At 47.1% G+C, this 13,000-nt stretch overlaps 1 protein-coding gene across 4 annotated transcripts in view; it reads left to right on the top strand.

The window, feature by feature from the left end:
• The first annotated feature begins 2,007 nt into the window (after positions 1-2,007).
• The window catches only part of NCK1 (NCK adaptor protein 1), a 164,130-nt gene continuing 153,137 nt past the window's right edge, over positions 2,008-13,000 (top strand). For all 4 annotated transcript variants that reach the window (XM_075341029.1, XM_075341026.1, XM_075341028.1 and 1 more), the window contains exon 1: positions 2,008-2,130. The gene's annotated coding sequence lies outside the window, so the exon portion shown is untranslated. The remainder of the gene's footprint in view (positions 2,131-13,000) is intronic.

Raw genomic sequence — 13,000 nt, 5'->3', positions numbered from 1 at the left:
GGTGCGATCGCTCGTGCGATCACATGATAGATCGTATCGTGTGACACCCGCATAAGACCGACAGAGAGAGAGAGAGACCAATAGAGAGAGACCGACAGAGAGACCGATAGAGACCGAGAGAGAAACTAATAGAGAGAGAGAGAGCGAGACTGACACCGACGGAGAGAGAGACCGATAGAGACCGTGACTGAGACCGACAGAGACTGACACTGACAGAGACCAAGATCGACAGAGAGAGAGAGACCAATAGAGAGAGAGTGAGACCGACACCGATAGAGACCGATAGAGAGACCGACACCGATAGAGACCGATAGAGAGACCGACACCGATAGAGAGACCTGCATTTTTGTTGACAAGAACGAGTACAAAATGCAACCAAAACGCAGTGCAAGCGCATGGCTAAACATTTTGGTTGCGTTTTGACACACCTTGGAAAATGTTCACAAAACGCAATGTGACACGCTGCTTTTTTTTAGGCAACGATTTTGACAAATATTTGTCAAACAAAATGCTTTTGAAAAAAAAAAAGCAACGTGTGGATGGAAATTCTGACTTCTCATAGACTTTGCTGGGGAAGCACAACACATGCATTTTGTCATTGACACGGTGCAGTTTAAAACGCAACCAAAACGCAGGAAAAAAAAAAAAGCATCGTGCGCACATAGACTCAGGGGTGGTTGGTCTTGTTGACAAATTCCCCTTTAACATTTATGCCACATGCTAAGGATATAGAAAGCCCCCTTTAAGGCTATGTGCGCATGCGGCGTATTGCGTTGCAGAAATTTCCGTACCATTTCTGCATCTCGTCAGGAAACCCACAGAGTAAGGCTATGTGCGCACGTTGCGTACTAGCCCTGCAGAAATTTCTGCAGCGATCTGAAGAGCACATGTGCGCTTTAGATCGCTGCAGAAATGTCCGTAGTGAGCGCCGATTCCATGCGCTCTGCCTGCAGCTCCTGCCATAGACAGAGCAGGAGCTGCCGGCAAAGCGCAGGAAAGAAGTGAGATGTCACTTCTTTTTGCGCAGCGCTTCGGCAGTAGCCGAAGCGCTGCGCTCTTAAACGCCACGTGCGCACGGCCCCTGCACAATCTCCATAGACTGTGCAGGGGACGCAGGACGCATGCAGTTACGCTGCGCTACAAAGCGCAGCGTAACTGCATGTATTTACGCAACGTGCGCACATAGCCTAAGAACGTGCTGGGTTTCTTTCATTGCCTCAATGATGAAAACCGATGAAACCATTGCCATGCTGCAGATTATTTTCTGCACCAAATCTGCAAGGAAAAAACCCTCCAGGTGTGCACAGCACTTCAGGAGTCTCACCACGTTACTGGCATAAGGGTTTGCTTGCAGTCTTGTTACACTCTGCACTAAATAACAGGTCTGAAACAAAGGGGCTGTCTCTGCAGCAAGTACAAGCTGCCGCCTGTTATCAGACATGTGACCGCTGCAGTCGGTGACGGGATCTGCCATAGAAGCCTCTGGAAATGCTGTTCCCATAGTTCATTCCCCCGAGGCACGGTATGACGTCACGTCTGTCACGTGCACACGTTGTGGTCTACACACACCAAACGTCTGCAACAGGACTCGCATACAAAATGACGTCACAGGACCGCACTGCACAACGAATCCCTCCGCGCACGCCGCACATACATCCCAGACATCACACAGCAATGCCAGCGTGCAGCACATTCCTGCGCATGCGCCCATTAATAGCTAACGTCATCCAATCATTCATCCTTCATGCAGGAGGCTACGGCTCCAGGAGGCGTGGCCTGGCGTGCATGACGTCACCAGCAAGTGATGATTGACGAGTCATTCATCTGCCCTAGGTGACTACTGACCTAGACACGCCCAGTAACTCTTTCGCTGCCACCGCATTTCTTACATGAGTATACGGGGCCGGCAGATTTGTACACTAGGGAAGGGGGAGAGCAGGGGAAGTATGTGGGCGTGGCGAGCGGGGAGGCGGGGTTGATCACACAGTCGGGGCGTGGTTTAGTGGGCGGGGTCGGGCTGATTCCGCTGTCTGTAGTCGGTGGCGGTCGGTATTCCGGGCGGTGGACTGTGCGGCCGGGTCACGGGCGCTGAGGAGCCGGATCACCAGTGTGCGGGCCCGCAGGATTTAGGTGAGATGTCTGGCTGCTCCTGTGTGCTGGAGAGGGAGGACTGTGCAGCGTGCGGGGCTGGAGGCTGAGTGTGCGGCCTGCGGCTGCCAGCGGCACCGTGCTCCCTATGAAGGGAGTATATGTGTATACAGCCTCTGCAGAACACTGGGCCCAATCAATGGTAAAGGGAGTATATGTGTATACAGCCTCTGCAGCACACTGAACTCTGTGGTGAAGGGAGTATATGTGTATATTCAATATGTATGTATACAGCCTCTGCAGCACACTGGACCCTGTGGTGAAGAGAGTATATGGAGTATGTGTGTATACAGCCTTTACACTGGGCCCTATGGTGAAGGGAGTATATGTAGTATGTGTGTATACAGCCTCTACAGCACACTGGACCCTGTGGTGAAGAGAGTATATGTAGTATGTGTGTATACAGCCTCTACACTGGACCCTGTGGTGAAGAGAGTATATGTAGTATGTGTGTATACGGCCTCTACAGCACACTGGGCCCTGTGGTGAAGGGAGTATATGTAGTATGTGTGTATACAGCCTCTGCAGAACACTGGGCCCAATCAATGGTAAAGGGAGTATATGTGTATACAGCCTCTGTAGCACACTGAACTCTGTGGTGAAGGGAGTATATGTGTATATTCAATATGTATGTATACAGCCTCTACAGCACACTGGACCCTGTGATGAAGAGAGTATATGTAGTATGTGTGTATACGGCCTCTACACTGGGCCCTGTGGTGAAGGGAGTATATGTAGTATGTGTGTATACGGCCTCTACACTGGGCCCTGTGGTGAAGGGAGTATATGTAGTATGTGTGTATACGGCCTCTACACTGGGCCCTGTGGTGAAGGGAGTATATGTAGTATGTGTGTATACGGCCTCTACACTGGGCCCTGTGGTGAAGGGAGTATATGTAGTATGTGTGTATACGGCCTCTACACTGGGCCCTGTGGTGAAGGGAGTATATGTAGTATGTGTGTATACGGCCTCTACACTGGGCCCTGTGGTGAAGGGAGTATATGTAGTATGTGTGTATACGGCCTCTACACTGGGCCCTGTGGTGAAGGGAGTATATGTAGTATGTGTGTATACGGCCTCTACACTGGGCCCTATGGTGAAGGGAGTATATGTAGTATGTGTGTATACAGCCTCTACACTGGGCCCTATGGTGAAGGGAGTATATGTAGTATGTGTGTATACGGCCTCTACACTGGGCCCTATGGTGAAGGGAGTATATGTAGTATGTGTGTATACGGCCTCTACACTGGGCCCTATGGTGAAGGGAGTATATGTAGTATGTGTGTATACGGCCTCTACACTGGGCCCTGTGGTGAAGGGAGTATATGTAGTATGTGTGTATACGGCCTCTACACTGGACCCTGTGGTGAAGAGAGTATATGTAGTATGTGTGTATACGGCCTCTACAGCACACTGGGCCCTGTGGTGAAGGGAGTATATGTAGTATGTGTGTATACAGCCTCTGCAGAACACTGGGCCCAATCAATGGTAAAGGGAGTATATGTGTATACAGCCTCTGTAGCACACTGAACTCTGTGGTGAAGGGAGTATATGTGTATATTCAATATGTATGTATACAGCCTCTACAGCACACTGGACCCTGTGATGAAGAGAGTATATGTAGTATGTGTGTATACGGCCTCTACACTGGGCCCTGTGGTGAAGGGAGTATATGTAGTATGTGTGTATACGGCCTCTACACTGGGCCCTGTGGTGAAGGGAGTATATGTAGTATGTGTGTATACGGCCTCTACACTGGGCCCTGTGGTGAAGGGAGTATATGTAGTATGTGTGTATACGGCCTCTACACTGGGCCCTATGGTGAAGGGAGTATATGTAGTATGTGTGTATACAGCCTCTACACTGGGCCCTATGGTGAAGGGAGTATATGTAGTATGTGTGTATACGGCCTCTACACTGGGCCCTATGGTGAAGGGAGTATATGTAGTATGTGTGTATACGGCCTCTACACTGGGCCCTATGGTGAAGGGAGTATATGTAGTATGTGTGTATACGGCCTCTACACTGGGCCCTGTGGTGAAGGGAGTATATGTAGTATGTGTGTATACGGCCTCTACACTGGACCCTGTGGTGAAGAGAGTATATGTAGTATGTGTGTATACGGCCTCTACAGCACACTGGGCCCTGTGGTGAAGGGAGTATATGTAGTATGTGTGTATACAGCCTCTGCAGAACACTGGGCCCAATCAATGGTAAAGGGAGTATATGTGTATAGAGCCTCTGTAGCACACTGAACTCTGTGGTGAAGGGAGTATATGTGTATATTCAATATGTATGTATACAGCCTCTACAGCACACTGGGCCCTATGGTGAAGGGAGTATATGTAGTATGTGTGTATACGGCCTCTACACTGGGCCCTGTGGTGAAGGGAGTATATGTAGTATGTGTGTATACGGCCTCTACACTGGGCCCTGTGGTGAAGGGAGTATATGTAGTATGTGTGTATACGGCCTCTACACTGGGCCCTGTGGTGAAGGGAGTATATGTAGTATGTGTGTATACGGCCTCTACACTGGACCCTGTGGTGAAGAGAGTATATGTAGTATGTGTGTATACAGCCTCTACACTGGACCCTGTGGTGAAGAGAGTATATGTAGTATGTGTGTATACGGCCTCTACAGCACACTGGGCCCTGTGGTGAAGGGAGTATATGTAGTATGTGTGTATACGGCCTCTACACTGGGCCCTGTGGTGAAGGGAGTATATGTAGTATGTGTGTATACGGCCTCTACACTGGGCCCTGTGGTGAAGGGAGTATATGTAGTATGTGTGTATACGGCCTCTACACTGGACCCTGTGGTGAAGAGAGTATATGTAGTATGTGTGTATACAGCCTCTACACTGGACCCTGTGGTGAAGAGAGTATATGTAGTATGTGTGTATACGGCCTCTACAGCACACTGGGCCCAATCAATGGTAAAGGGAGTATATGTGTATACAGCCTCTGTAGCACACTGAACTCTGTGGTGAAGGGAGTATATGTGTATATTCAATATGTATGTATACAGCCTCTACAGCACACTGGGCCCTATGGTGAAGGGAGTATATGTAGTATGTGTGTATACGGCCTCTACACTGGGCCCTGTGGTGAAGGGAGTATATGTAGTATGTGTGTATACGGCCTCTACACTGGGCCCTGTGGTGAAGGGAGTATATGTAGTATGTGTGTATACGGCCTCTACACTGGGCCCTGTGGTGAAGGGAGTATATGTAGTATGTGTGTATACGGCCTCTACACTGGGCCCTGTGGTGAAGGGAGTATATGTAGTATGTGTGTATACGGCCTCTACACTGGGCCCTATGGTGAAGGGAGTATATGTAGTATGTGTGTATACAGCCTCTACACTGGGCCCTATGGTGAAGGGAGTATATGTAGTATGTGTGTATACAGCCTCTACACTGGGCCCTATGGTGAAGGGAGTATATGTAGTATGTGTGTATACAGCCTCTACACTGGGCCCTATGGTGAAGGGAGTATATGTAGTATGTGTGTATACGGCCTCTATACTGGGCCCCATGGTGAAGGGAGTATATGTAGTATGTGTGTATACGGCCTCTACACTGGGCCCTGTGGTGAAGGGAGTATATGTAGTATGTGTGTATACGGCCTCTACACTGGGCCCTGTGGTGAAGGGAGTATATGTAGTATGTGTGTATACGGCCTCTACACTGGGCCCTATGGTGAAGGGAGTATATGTAGTATGTGTGTATACAGCCTCTACACTGGGCCCTATGGTGAAGGGAGTATATGTAGTATGTGTGTATACGGCCTCTATACTGGGCCCTATGGTGAAGGGAGTATATGTAGTATGTGTGTATACAGCCTCTACACTGGGCCCTATGGTGAAGGGAGTATATGTAGTATGTGTGTATACAGCCTCTACACTGGGCCCTATGGTGAAGGGAGTATATGTAGTATGTGTGTATACGGCCTCTATACTGGGCCCCATGGTGAAGGGAGTATATGTAGTATGTGTGTATACGGCCTCTACACTGGGCCCTGTGGTGAAGGGAGTATATGTAGTATGTGTGTATACAGCCTCTACACTGGGCCCTGTGGTGAAGGGAGTATATGTAGTATGTGTGTATACGGCCTCTACACTGGGCCCTATGGTGAAGGGAGTATATGTAGTATGTGTGTATACAGCCTCTACACTGGGCCCTATGGTGAAGGGAGTATATGTAGTATGTGTGTATACGGCCTCTATACTGGGCCCTATGGTGAAGGGAGTATATGTAGTATGTGTGTATACGGCCTCTACACTGGGCCCTATGGTGAAGGGAGTATATGTAGTATGTGTGTATACAGCCTCTACACTGGGCCCTATGGTGAAGGGAGTATATGTGTATACAGCCTCTGCAGAACACTGGGCCCCATAGAGAACTGAGTATATGTTGTATATATGTATACACAGCCCCTGCTTTACACTGGGCTCTATGGTGTGTGTGCAGTATGTGTGTATGTATTTGTAGTGTATATGTAGTATACAGCTCCTGCAGCACACTGGCCCCAATGGTGTGTGAGCAGTATATGTAGTATGTGTTTACATTCACTGTAGCACAGTGGTCTCTATGGTTACGGTATTTGTATACAGCCCCTGCTTTACACTGGGCTCTATGGTGTGTGCGCAGTATGTGTGTATGTATTTGTGGTGTATATGTAGTATACAGCTCCTGCAGCACACTGGCCCCAATGGTGTGTGAGCAGTATATGTAGTATGTGTTTACATTCACTGTAGCACAGTGGTCTCTATGGTTACGGTATTTGTATACAGCCCCTGCTTTACACTGGGCTCTATGGTGTGTGCGCAGTATGTGTGTATGTATTTGTGGTGTATATGTAGTATACAGCTCCTGCAGCACACTGGCCCCAATGGTGTGTGAGCAGTATATGTAGTATGTGTTTACATTCACTGTAGCACAGTGGTCTCTATGGTTACGGTATTTGTATACAGCCCCTGCTTTACACTGGGCCCTATGGTGTGTGAGCAGTATGTCTGTATATATACTATACACAATATACAGCCCCTGCAGTACACTGGGCCTGTTTGCGTATGTATATATATTTGCTGCTGCATTGTGTGTGTGTATATATATATATATTATGGGGCTTTTGCATGTCTGATTTATATCCTGTAGACGTCAATAGTGAATTCTCGCTGTTGTCCTCCGTATTTGCCCCTTCTGGATCTTGCTTAGACCCCCATGTCTCCTGTGAACAGGCCACGTCTTCAGCTGGTGGTCTGTCATGGGGGGGATGAATAGTTGTGGTTCCACGTCTTTATAATGCCTGATGGTGCTGGTGTTGTGATTCCCCCCCCCCCCCCCCCGTGCATTCTTCTCAGGGGTGCTCTGACCGCCAGCTCCTCATGATGGTCCGCGTTCTCTGGGGCAGATGACGGCAGCTGGCATTCTCTCATTTTTTTATCCATGTAGTATATTTTTGACCTGTGCTCTGCTGTCATTGGCTGGAATTGCTCTTGCAGATTTTTTGATTTTTTTTTTTTTTAGTAATATATACAGTGTATAATGAGAATATATATATATATATATATATATATATATATATATATATATATATATATATATATATATATATATATATATATATATATTATATATTTTTTTTTACTTTTAAGTGGTTGGAAAATGTAAATGAAGCATTGGGCGCTGTTCACTTCAGGGCTGTGAATTGTTTCTTCGGTTCCTGATCCAGAATGTCGGAGTTTGCGGCGGGGATGGGGACTGTCTCACGACTGATGCCATCGGTGTCTTATGGACCTGGTGTACTTACATTGGGGACAGTTGGGACGCCTTTTGTTATTTGCACCTGTGACAATGATGGAATCCATGACGACGCCTCCAGCACAGATTCAGACGCCCGCAGAACATTTTTTTTGTTTGTTTTAAAACTAAATGCATTTATTTCGGTCTCCAAATCAATCTTGCTCTTGGCTTTCATGTGATTTCTATGGCCTCTGTGCTGCTTTATATATTGCTGACAGCAGAATGAATGAACTGAGAATCTGTCAGTGAGTTCATCCTTCTGAGCATGTAAGCTGATCTATGACGAGAAAGTTTAGCTCAACTTTCAAAAATTGGCTGAGGGGCTCAAAAGATTAGAGTTAGGCCCATACTCAGATAGGAATACGTGGCCCCCGGGTCTCCTGAGCAGGGTGCGCTGCCTCATATAGACCTCGTGGGCAGGAATTTCTATCCAGGCACCATTATTTGTTTCACGGTTGTGTGAAACCTTTACTCATGAACTTCTCACTCTGAGCTCACTGATGGATTCTCAGATAACTCGATAATTCTGCAGCACATACAGGCTATAAAGGTAAATGGCGCAAACCTCAATACAAACAGTTTTTTTCTTGCTCCGTCGGGGCAGTCCTGCTCTTCTGACATGGCCGCTGGACCTAGGTCCTGTGAATCTCTTTAACAACCCCTTTAAATGTGGCGCTCGGCTCCCCTTCACGTGTGGTGCTTTTGGCCGCTTCTGCAGAGTCCTGTTTACATTGCGGAGGCATTGCTCGCATAGTCCGCATTGTTACGTGGCTGTTATCTATGTGCTCGGTAGTGAGCCGCGTTGTGTACGATGTGGCCCCGAGCGCTCGCCGTCTTCCTGATTCCTGCACAGATTGGCAGTGGTAGATCCGCTGTACAGGAGCGGAGCACAGACGTCCCCAGGGGCAGGAAACCGCTCAGCCTCAAATATCGCAATATCTGAAATAACTTTTTTTTTTTTTTTTCTAACATTGTGTAAGTGTTCTTCCCATCATAGTTCTTCATTAATGAGAATAACTCCGCGAGCTCTGGCCACCGGAGGTTCAGACACAGCCCAGAGCCACTGAGCTCCATCTCTGTAACTCCCATAGAAGTGAATAGGGTTGTATCTAGACTGCGTTATCTCTTCGGCCATCACAGACCGAGGTGTGAGTTTCCTCCTAAGTGGTTTTTTCTTTTTCGATGCTCATCATCCGTTTTGGCTTGAAGTGAATAGGCTGCAGGACATGGACTGGCCACTACAGTATACCGCACCAGATTTCGGATTTGCACTCATTTTGGTATTCAATATCGCAGTACTGGACAGCCCCTTTAAAGGGAACCTGTCAGTTGATTCATGTTACCCAAACCAATTACTCACCCCTGACTCTCCCTCCCTGGGTCCAGCACCCCGCCAGCTCCCTGCCGATAACACTCATCACCAATGTAGTCAGTCACTGCCTTAGATTGCCTGCAGCAGTGATGTCCACTGTTGACGAGATGTCACTGCTGCCTCCAAGACACAGAGAGCAGAGAATCATCCATGGGACCGCATTGGACCTGGTGAGGGTGAGAAACTGCTTTTTTGTTTTTAAAGCATTTTTGAAAATGGAAAAACCCTTTAAACTGGCCATACACTTAAAATGTCTTCGTCGTTTTAATTTTTATTTCATAAATCATTAGTACGCACCAGCATAAGCATATTTGTAATATATCTTATCAAACCAATCCGCTTCTTTCTCCTCTTGGACTGATCACACATTCTCAAAATTGTTAATTCCCGGTTAGTCTGTCTTCAGTGCATGAAGGTTTCTATATTAGCGGGATAGGAGATGACTGTTGGCTTTTATAAGATTCTATGCAGAAAGGAGGTGAGAGGGGAATGCAGAGCTCTGCCTCACGGGGGGCCCCCCCTCGCTCTGCCTCACGGGGGGGCCCCCCCTCGCTCTGCCTCACGGGGGGGCCCCCCCTCGCTCTGCCTCACGGGGGGCCCCCCCTCGCTCTGCCTCACGGGGGGCCCCCCTCCGCTCCATCATAGAATATCTTCAGCACTAACTGCTATTTTCTATCTCAATAATGGGAAATACTTCACTGAATACAGATTTTATCTCGGAATTAAGAATTTTGAGAATGAAAGGTCCAACCCTGGAGAAAGCGGATTTGTCTGATCAGATATGACACAGGTTCTAATTTTCATGTGTACTATTGATTTGTGAAATATGAATGGAACCGATGGTTACTGCTATCTGCAGGATGAATGTTCGTCCTCCTCTCCGGATTCCCCTATACACATGAACGCTTGGTTTGGCGTTCCTGTGTTCTCTATGGGCACAGCAGAGTTGGGTGATGCCAGATTTACTTCTCTAGCCGCAGAACAAAAGAAGCGGCTGGTGAAATTCCGGCTTCCCGACGTATTTCCAGGGAAGAGCCGGGAGCCCCCTATATCTTGCTGGATGTGGAGTGTATGGCCCAGGTTTATTGAATGTGTATGGGCGGCTTTATTTGTTGTACACAGCCTGGTTCCCGTAGGTGCACGGAGCCTTCCGGTTCTGCCACATGCCTCTGATCTCATGCAGAAATATAGACTGGTATTTCACTGAAAAGTCAGAGGACAATAAAATATTGTGCTTTTTTTCGATGCTGATACATAATAACCATTGAAACAGAATGGATCTGCTGGGACTATGCCTCCACATGACGAGCCCTGACGGTGGGGACCGGCACCATGGCCCGCTATATGCTGCCCATCATTCTCCTCTGACCATACATTGCCCATAGGATGTGTGTACGGCACATAGACCTGACAGTGGGCAATGCCAATATCACACAAGGCAGAAAAAGATCCCTGCACTCTGACTGCTGTAGCGTTTTGTCCCCGGCTCTGCCGTTCCTTTAAAGGGAACCTGTCATCAGATTTGGCGACTATAAGCTGTGGCCACCACCAATGGGCTCTTCTATACAGCATTCTACCATGCTGTATATAAGAGCCCAGGCCACTGTGTAGAACGTAAAAATCACTTTATAATATTTACCTAACCGGTCGGTGCGGTGCAGACTGGTCAAATGGGTGTCTCCCTTCTCCGGGTGCAGCGCCTCCTCTTTCGGCCATCTTTGTCCTTCTTCTGAAGCCTGTGTGCATGATGCATCCTACGTCATCCTCACTTGCCGACATTGAGGTCCTGCGCAGGCGCACTTTGATCTGCCCTAAACAGAGCAGATCAAAGTATTGTGCGCCTGCGCGGGACCTCAATGCCGGCGTGTTTGCATGACGTAGGATTCGTGATTGCATTGATCACAGCATTCAGGGGGTTAAACTGCTAGTGAGTGGCGCTTGCACCGCTCCGGGCAGTGAGAGCCTCAGTGCCTGAACCCCGCAATCACCATGACTAAAAAAAAAAACAAAAAAAACCTGGAAAAAATGCATGTGAGAAAAAGCGCAAACACAAAGTTTTTTTTTTTTTTTTTCTTTCAGCTGCTTTTTTTACATGCAGAAAAGAAGCACATGAAAAAGCAATGTGTGCACATAGCCATAGTCCACAAAAAAGCAAAGTACAGACCATAGGCTATAATGGCACGCTTTTTATCCGTGAAAATGCACATCTAGAACATACAGCTCTGGCGAAAATTAAGAGACCACTGCAAATTGTCAGTTTTACTGATTTCTCTTTATAGGTATATTTTTGTTTAAAATGTAAATTGTTCTTTTATTCTATAAACTACTGACGTCGTCTCCCAATTTCCAAGCAATAAATTTTGTATTTATTTTCTGAAAATGAAAAATGGTCAAAATAACAAAACAATGCATTGCTTTCACACCTCAAATAATGGAAATAAAAAAAGTTCATAGTCATTTAGAAACAACAATACTAATATTTTAGCTCCGGAAGAGTTCAGAAATCAATATTTTGTGGAATAACCATGATTTTTAATCACAGCTTTCATGCGTCTTGGCATGCTTTCCACCAGTCTTTCGCACTGCTATTGGGTGATCTTTTGCCACTCCTGGTGCAAAAATGTAAGCAGTTCTTATTTGTTTGATGGCTTGTGACTATCCATTTTCCCTCTTGATTACATTCCAGAGGTTTTCAATGGGGTTCAGGTCTGGAGATTGGGCTGGCCATGACAAGGTTTTGATGTAGTGATCCTTCATCCACACATTGATTGACCTAGCTGTGTGGCATGGCGCATTGTCCTGCTGGAAAAACAGTCCTCAGAGTTGGGGAACATTGCCTGAGCAAGGTAGCAACTGTTTTTCCAGGATAACCTTGTATGTGTCTTCATTCATACATCCTTCACAAAGATTAATCTGTCCAATTCCAGCCTTGCTGAAGCATCACCATATAATCACCAAATTTCACAGTGGGTACAAGACACTGTGTAGGCTTGTATACCTCTGCAGGTCTCCGTCTAACCATTAGGCTGAAAATTGGACTTATCAGAGATTACCTTCCTCCAGTCCTCCATGGTCCAATCCTTATGGTCTTTGGCAAAGTTCATCCTGGCTCTCCTTTTGCTTCTCATTGATGAAAGGCTTTTTTTCTAGCTTTACATGACTTGAGCCCTGCCTCCAGGAGCCTGTTACGAACTGTTCTTGCTGAGTACACCCCCCACCCCAACCCCCCCGCCCCCCCTCCCAGCTGTCATTTGCCCAAATCCCTTTGTAGGTCACTTAATGTCATCCTGCGGACCGTGCTGAGTGACATTCGAATACAATGACGGTCATCCTGGTCAGCGGAGAGTCGCTTTCGCCCTCTGCCGGTCTGTTGTAATGGACTGCCGTCTTAGAAATTTTAAGGATGGAGGCAACATGACGCTCACTGTATCCCTCTGCTAGTAAAGCCAGAATTGAGTCCTTCCTTTCCTCACTCAAGACTTTTCTTTTCAACTGGCATGGTTAAAAGTTATTTTTTCATTCCTATTACTTTGGGATATTCCTAGCACTTGTTTTGCCGTCCAGCTTGTCCTATTGCAAGAGGCTTGTGAAGACCACAGCAGTGTTCTTTATACTTTCCCTCGTTAAATAAGGTTTGGTTCAGGAGATCACCTAATCCGAAGCACACTAG

The sequence above is a fragment of the Anomaloglossus baeobatrachus genome, chromosome 3 (genome assembly GCF_048569485.1).
Source record: "Anomaloglossus baeobatrachus isolate aAnoBae1 chromosome 3, aAnoBae1.hap1, whole genome shotgun sequence".
NCBI lineage: Eukaryota > Metazoa > Chordata > Amphibia > Anura > Aromobatidae > Anomaloglossus > Anomaloglossus baeobatrachus.
The sequence above is the reverse complement of the archived record's forward strand: the minus strand, read 5'-3'. Positions and strand labels throughout refer to the sequence as shown.